This window comes from Zonotrichia leucophrys, chromosome 4 (genome assembly GCF_028769735.1).
Source record: "Zonotrichia leucophrys gambelii isolate GWCS_2022_RI chromosome 4, RI_Zleu_2.0, whole genome shotgun sequence".
NCBI lineage: Eukaryota > Metazoa > Chordata > Aves > Passeriformes > Passerellidae > Zonotrichia > Zonotrichia leucophrys.
Window position 1 is genome coordinate 63,307,753 of NC_088173.1, and position 8,572 is coordinate 63,316,324.

At 34.1% G+C, this 8,572-nt stretch overlaps 1 long non-coding RNA gene across 2 annotated transcripts; it reads right to left on the reverse strand.

The window, feature by feature from the left end:
* Positions 1 to 490: 490 nt before the first annotated feature.
* Positions 491 to 7,066, reverse strand: LOC135447533 (uncharacterized). Of its 2 annotated transcripts, none has more exons than XR_010440186.1 (3): positions 6,948 to 7,066; positions 6,523 to 6,603; positions 491 to 851 (listed from the first exon to the last, which is right to left on the reverse strand). It is a non-coding gene; the product is annotated as an uncharacterized LOC135447533 (long non-coding RNA). The 2 variants fall into 2 exon arrangements; XR_010440185.1 differs by lacking the exon at positions 491 to 851 and adding an exon at positions 5,060 to 5,158.
* Between the last annotated feature and the right edge of the window lie 1,506 nt (positions 7,067 to 8,572).

Below are 8,572 nucleotides of genomic sequence, written 5' to 3' on the forward strand. Positions count from 1 at the left end.
TTGTTATTAGAAACAATTCTAATGTTCTGATAGGTGATAATATGCTTGCATTAGAATGGTCCATAGAAATATCTTATCTGTGTGCAAATTGTTTTGTATTAAGCAGGAAATTTTATGATTTTTGACTTCTAAATTAATATGCTTCTCTAATTTTTACATATGAGATGACTGCAAATACATCTAAGGAAACTCAAGTCCTGTGTAGTCAAATAGAGGGAAGTGAAACCAGCAATTCTGATGATGTTACACCTCATTTAAGATGTAAACTAAAAATACTAACAACACAGAGGTTTGTTTAAACTTTGACCAGTATGAATATCTCTAATCTGAGCCTTTTGTAAAGTTGGTTGATTTATTACAAAGTTTAATAAAGAGGTCTCTTGAGCCATTAAAAGTTCATTATCAGAGACATTACTTTAATAGCACACTTTAGTATTAGTTTCAAATTCGTGTGGAGGTTGTTGATTTATCCTTGGTATAGAGAAACTGGATATATTCATAGAAGGGTCTGGACAGGTGTTCTATGGTGGAATCTGTTTTTGAGGACAAATCCCTGACATATACTACTGCTGATCAAAAGTAGATTCTCTGTGAGGAACTCTATTACTAGTTCATCACAATAACTTCAAAGGGCATATGTTGAAGATCAATTCATTTTTTTGGATGCATGTCTTTTCTGTTTATCTTACAAGAGTAATGAAAGGACCACATTTCCAGAAGAATTCTTGTTACCACAATTTTGATTTCCATAAAAACAGAAACTTTTTCTGGGTCTTCTGATTCTGTCCCAAATCTTGCAGTATTTAGCTCAAGATGTGAAATTCTGTTTTGTCTCTTCACAGCACTGTCTGCTGTAGGTGAAAGAATGAAAAATAATTTAGATAATGCGCATTCTCCAATGCATGTTTATAAATTTGTTCACCCATTAAACAAAAATTTCTGTCCTTTATTGTTATAGAAAAAAAAAAAAACAAAACAAACCAATTGGAAATGTGACTTGAATGAACTGAGATAGACAAAAATTGGTTGCATGCTATCTATTTTTCTCAAGTCCCAAGTCAAAGAGCAAGACAGGACTGTAAAACACAAAAGTGGGTATATGATCAAATTTATCTACTGGGCATTAGCTGAAAGACTTTATATATGTAAGTGAATAAGTAAAAACTGTTGCTTAATAGAAGCTCTTTCATTGTTTTTTAAGCTGATCATGTGGCTGAGACAAGAAAATTTCTCTTTTTACCTGACACTAACATTCTGTTCCAGTCTCCATTTCAAGAGACTTGAGTAGCAACTGCTGGATATAGGTTTTCTTTCAATTTTTTAACCACATTTTTCTAAATTAAGAGATGATTTTTCCTTGTAGTATGTACTTTTAGAAAGCTGATAAGTAATGTATTATTCTTTTTTCCAAATATCTATTGAATTCAAACAAAATAAATAAATTAAATCTTTATATCAAATTCATCATTATTTCTTTGCAGATACACTCAGGTACAGCACCAACATCTTATACTGAGAAAAAAAAGAGCACTTTACGTTTCCCTGGGTGTATCCATACTGTTTCCATTGAAATTCCACTCATATAACACTGTAATTACTCCAGCCTCGCTGAAGTTCAAGTAACTTCTTACAGTTTGGAATCACTTTGTCACATGCTAATCATCAGGCAGTAAATCTCTGGCATCATAAATTAGTCACTTACTGAAATAAGGAGTAGCAATTAATCACCTCAGAGAATTCTTGGCAGAATTAGCCATTCCTAAGACCACTATACCTTACTGACAAACACTGTACAGTAATCCCATCACACACTGCACATTTCACAAAGCTGAAGACATAAGCTTCACAAACTCAAAGAAAGCAGAGTACCCTCAGGTTCATCTTATTATATCAGAAGAGACAAAAGCCTCTGAAAATGTACTTCTCTTAAAATAAAATTTTAATTGTATTCATGATTATATTCATACTATATGTGAGGTTCCTGATGAAATAATGCTAATTTTTATTTGTAAGACTGATTTTCACTTGAACAAATAAAATCATTAGCAGAGGCATAATTTCCTTTTTTTTTTTTCTTTTTTTACAGTCTTTTTTACCCTAGATAAAATATTGTTGTATTTTATGGTCACAAAATTCTTTAATTGGATTTCTGTTTCTTCATTCCTAATATTTTAGAATTATTTTATACCTATGTGTTTGCAGAGTAATTTACAGTACGTAATCATAAAGTATCCTGCTGTGAAGAATATGACATGTACTGATGCATTTCTGAATGTCATGGAGCTGAACCAATCTCGGCTGTCAAAAATGTTCTATTAGGAAAAGCTTAAGTTTGTAAGCATCCATCCAGCATAAACACCATTTCTGACCTCTATATCTTGCTGAATAAAGAAAATATGCCTATTATTATGTGCATTTCAACTGTGCTGCTCTCACCAAGACTGCAACTACATGTCCAGAAGTTGAAGTGATAGAATACGAAAGAAAAGATCATTCCTTTAAAAGAGTAACCTATCTGAAATTCAGCCCACATCTTGGAATAAATCCATTCCTTGTAGTGTATGAATATGTCCAATCTTGCTTTGTCCCAGTGTGCAGTGTGCACACAATCATAATTCCAAATACAATTCCACTCTTTCAGTTTGTCCTAGAAAATAATTATTTTCTCCACCTTTTTATCAAGAATATTTTCTTCTAATTTCAGTCTGCATTGAGTACAATTTCACCACTTTTTCCTAATAGAACCTTCCTACACCATTCCCAGAATGTTATCAAGAACACAGAATATGCATTCTTTGCAGTTAAAAATACCTATGACACTTCTGATAGCAGCAAAACAGTCTCTGTTTCCCTGTTAGGGGTGGTGGTGGGGCAAACCTCATGTGCCTCACAGATAGCCTAACATCAAACTGCTCAGCAAATCTGATATGCAAATGCTGTGTTCAGTACATATTCAAAACTTACGTTTCTGTATTACGAAATTTCTTCCTATATGATAGCATGAGTGCTATAATTCCATTATTGATTTTAATTTTCACCTTGTTTCCCTTATCGACAGAGATTTAGCATTCCACTGTGGAAGGAAATCTAAGGCTTCCCAACAGTTCCAATTTTTAATGAATACTCAGGATATGTTTCTACTATTTGCTCATTTCTGCTTGCTTTTCAGAACTGAGAATATTTTTATTCTCCTGAAATTAAACCATGTCTCAGGTCCCCTATTTTAATTATACTGTCATAATTTTCTGGTTTTTTCAGATTTAATGGTAATTGGGGATATCCAGGAAATCTGAATCTTTTTTCAAACAAATTTAAATAATTTCAATTTTATACTTTCCCTATAGTCATTCAATTGGACAAAACACTTATAGCCTCTAAATCTTACCTGAAAAAATATAGTGAACAGAAAACAAATCTTCCTCACATGTATATACTGTGCTGGAGCCAAAACAGCAAATAAAGCAAGTAAAATTCAGATTTTATCTCTCATATCTCTCTTTAAGGACACTGCAAGGAATATTCTTTACTGAGCAGCACAGTAGAAGCAAGATGTTACCTTCTAATGGCAATGGAAATTATTTAATTTGATCTGCCTAGAAGGAACTTGAAAAAATTATCATAAGATCATAGAATCACAGAATGGTTTGGGTTGGACAGGACCTTGAAGTTAATCTAGTTCCAACCCCAATGCCATAGGCAGTAAAATTCCTCATGAATTTCAATTAACTAGGTTTCTAGGACATTTAGGGTGGAAATGACAAGCTGTGTCAAAAGTCTCACCCCATTTTTATGATCTGTGGCAGCAGAGCACTTGTTCTTTAGTAAGGTTAATTTTGATGCCATTCTTTACCAACTTCCTTAACATAACAGAGCTGAGCAAGTATATAAAAAATGCAACTACAACCTTTTTTTTTTGCACTATTACTGAATCTTTTAGGATGATTAGGAAAGAGATATGACTTGGGGTAAACTGTGTGTATTTGTCTAATAATTTGAAATTCTGTGTGCTCTGCTGAGTAAGGTTAGGAAGCAGTTGCTCTGAGACAGGTACCATTGTCTCTGATGTTAAATAATGACATGGAAATGCTTTCACATGCACATCAAAGTGTAATCCAAGTAGAACTGGATTATTTAACTGGAACTATTTGCACAAAGTTGTGAACAGAGACAAAATAGCTCATAAGAATATAAAATCTTTTATTATAGTATATGTATGGATAACCAAAATGTTAAATATAAATAAACATTTTGTCCAAGGACTCACATTATGCAGATCAGTTGGACCTCACACAGTTATTGGTTAATAATGCCAACTCCTCTTTTCTGTTTGTACCCAATCTAAATTCACCTCTAGCTTTGATTAATGTAATGACTACAGAGCAATGAAATCCCCACAATCGCAGCTTGGTCAGAGATCTTCTCCATCACATAACATCACAGATATTCAGTTTGTTCTCCTCTTTTGTCTTTGCTTCTATGTTTCCATGGCAGTTCTTTAACACTAGCATAAGATGCCTGACCCTCACAGGACACGAATTAGACATGTATTGACTCAAAAAACCTTTAACTGATATAGAATGGAAAGCCCAAATGAGTCTCCATCCCTTTATACATATTAGAAATATCCACCTATTAAAAATAGTTTAATAGTCCTGAGCAGCTAATAAAATATACAAAAATGAAAAACACACAGGACATGGCCACTTTTCATGAAGGCAGGAGAGGATGAATATGATTGTTTATAGCTTTTTTTTTTAATTTCTTGTACTTGAAGATTCTTTTCCCTGCATTTCTTATTTTGAATTTTGCTGTAAAATATTGAGTACCTCCCCCCTCCACACCCATGAATTAAGTGCAAAGAAAAATTTTGCTCTAATTTTAAAGGAGGTAAATCCATAGTATCTCCTTTAATTTTACTTGAAATACAATAATATAAGTATTGTTAGAGATAAAGCTAGACTTAATAGATTTATCACTGCAGAATATCTTCATGAGTTTTACTCTGAAAACAGAAGCCAGCTGATCCCATGGCAAGACAGGAGGATGACTGAGCATTGTGGGTCTACAGTTTCTTATAAGACAATAATCATAGTTCTAAAATTCATAATTATTACCTATTTTCAAATTTCTTTTTTCTTCCCCACAGTGACGCAAAAGCCTGCAAATTATGAACATAATATTTGAGATGTATTTAGAATGGTTAATCCCATTGTATTTCTCTTCACATGTATGCTGTCGTAGAGACTTAGATATCAGATCAGCAGGAAAAAAAATTTGAAAAATATATTCAAATGCATAAACATATAAAATGTGAAAAACATATAAAACATATAAGAATAGTCGTTGAGTACTATATAACTTCATGGGCAATTGAGACATTAGAATGTGAAAATACTTCAACACTCTGCAGATTTAGGGTTATGTTTTGTCAGTGGGTGGAACACCTTTAATTTAATGGTGGAACACCATTAATTTACAAGTAATTGCAGTAAATAGTGAAAAAGTTTTCTATTTTATTCAGCATAAATTACCTGGACAATTGTTTTACCATGGTGCTTATTCCCCAGCTCCCTGGTGATAACCTGGTAATAACAACTAGTAAGTAAATATTTGGTAAGCAGTCCTTTTTCATTACTGAAATTTATTATTCTAGTTTTTTCCCCCTTTAATAATTGAATATGTCTAATTGCTCTTCCTTTTAACTTTAATGCTAGGTTTCAAACTGGTGAATGTACAGGAAAGCTCTAGTAGAGACATTTTTCTAGTGTGGCTTTCCCTTCTATACAACAATTTGAACTCAAGCAATAAAGTTAAATGAAAAAGGCACTATCCTAGATTTTCAATTACAGCAGAGGCAGGGAGCCAAAATTTTCCCTTTCATTACTGAAATACTTCTCATAGCTACACAGTTAGAATCCCTGCTGCTGCTACTTCTGCTATTCCTGTTGCTGTTACTGCTGCTCTTAAATTGAAGTGCCCTTGAAAACAGATGAGGTTATAGGTCACTAAATAGAAGTTAAAATTGTGGAAAATGTATATTTAAAGAAACCAAAAAGAAAAAGAAAAGGCAGGAACAGGAATTTAGATCTTCTTTTCCCACATCTCTACTGCAAAGATATGATTTGTTTCCAGATCTGTAATAATTTGTAGTAGTAGCAGTTGTGCCACTAATTTGTCAGTGCACAAGAAGTATGAGTGTGAGCCCTCTGTGCCTTTTAGTAGTACTTGCACCCAGAGATATTTTGTACCAAGAATCTACTGACTGAACAATTGGGTGCATTCCATCTCTGGTGTACCCACCTTTTTTACTGTGCTACAAATCTCCAAGAAAAAGAATTATTCTTTTATTGCTGTGAACAGCTTTACATGAAGGATATCGTGTCTCAAGAGCAGCTCTTTATTTTCCCTGTCCACTTCACTTTGGAAGAGAATTTCTTTCTACCAAGCACATAAACCTAACCCATGTTTTCAAGAGAGGAACATCAAATCAAAACTATTTGCATAGCTCTGAAAGTGGTTTACCTTAGACTTTTGTGGGGTGGAGAAATTCATTCCTTGTCTATCAGCCTCCTGTGTGATTTATAATTGCTTCCTCTGCAAGAACTACAGAAAAAAAAAAAAAAAAGGGTACTATGTCATATTTTCTTCAGTACAGGAGAAAATCAAAACTTATCCTATTGTAGATGAAGATGAAAAGAACATTAAAACAATAAGTGACAACACTCTGTCTCAGGCTGTGCAAAATGTGTCAGCAAATAACCATATGAAGTTTATGTAAAAACCGAGAAAACCCATCTAAGCACAAAAGACAGTAGATTACCTAAGACAAAAGACTCATGCCTCTGAAATAAAACAGCTAAAATGCATTCAGCAAACTGAAAAAAATGGTTCCTGACACATAACAAGACCAAACATCATCTTCACCTAACAAGAGTCCCAGCACTCACATGCTAAATGCCGTGCTGCAAGGAACATGGCAATGTGTCATGAGAGAATTGCAACAATGCAGAAGTCTTGCTGAAAATTTCAGTCATGAAGAAAGAGTAGTCCAATCCATAAGATTTTCTGATAAATAAGAAAATACAGAGAAGATATTACGTACAAGAAGCATATTTTTATAAACAATTTTAAAATGTCATACTTGTACAAGGAAACAATAAAAGCAAAGCCTTCTGAAATTCCTCAGAAACCTCATTTTTTGCTTCCTTCTTCCAGTCATGTATCACAGGAAGTCAAATACTTCACAAAAGCTGGGGGTTTTTTGTGTGTTTTCCAGTCAGGTTGCAGATTTGGGGTTTTTGAGGGGAGGGGAGGGGTAGTGTTTGGATTTTTTCCTCTTTTTTGACAAAATAATAGCATACATAATTATTAGTGTAATTCGCTTTTTCAGCCACTGACTGCAGAAATAGAATCACATGTGGTAATGTGAACCCCTGTTACTTTTATTCATGCCAGAACTTATTTAGGATCTCATTAAAATTATCAGGCACACTTAGGGGAAGGCTAGAATGTCAATGACTTTCTAATGACAGTTCCAGAACAGCATCTATTACAGTGAGAGTTGTACGAGCCTTTCCCGACTCTTATCGCTTGAAGATATTGGAGCCTCAGGAACACTCATCTCTGTCTCTGAGGAGAACAGTCTTTCTGAACTCCAAAACCCTTTCTTGATATCCTGACAATTTATACTCTGTCTGACTCTTATTACCCTGTAGTGAAGTACAAGATACACTTTCTGTCATTGCGGTACTGTCTGATCCCAAATTTTTCTCTGACAAAATAACTGGCAGTTATCATAAACACAGAAGGAGAGGGTGTTCAGATCAAGCGCAAAATCTGCACCTTTAGTTCTCATATGAGTAATCATATATTGCTTATCCATGGAAAACTGTTCTTATGTGAAATCAGAATAATTACATAATCACACTTGGTGCAGGTTTTATGACAAACTAAAAATTATTTCTGCTCTATTATGTTCTCTTCCTCAAATCTCATTTAATACTGTCAAATTTTAGCTTTAAGTACAGTGACTATTAAATAAAATATTTTTTCTATCTTTCTTTCCCTCTCCTGAGAGAGGAAGAATCAGTACCTTTCTCTGAAAAGCTTTAAATTGTGCAAGTTTTTTAGGGGCACCTGTACTGCACCTCTCTGTATCTCAGAAAGGCTTTTCTGGTGACAGAATAAGCACAAAGAGAACAACTGATATGATGAAGGGCTTCTCACCTCCTCAAACAGAGAAATGAAAACAACTATGCACCCCTCTGTTTGTGGAGAAGAAGAATGAGGTGAGATCATGGTTTCAAATTCATTAATGAAATGGGTAAGATGAACATGGAAGAGCTAGTCACCTAATTATCTGACCCTATAGTTAGAGAACATTCATTGAGACTACCAGGAGATCCCTTAAAATAAGTGAAAGAATATATTTCTTTGCACAGGGGCCAGAAATTTTCTGGAATATCTTTCTAGGGGAGATTGTAGAGGTAGATGGAATCAGCTTCTTTGAAAAGGGATTGAAAAAAACCCCAGAAATAGGCTTGTAAACTGGATGATGAAGAGACCAGCCAGG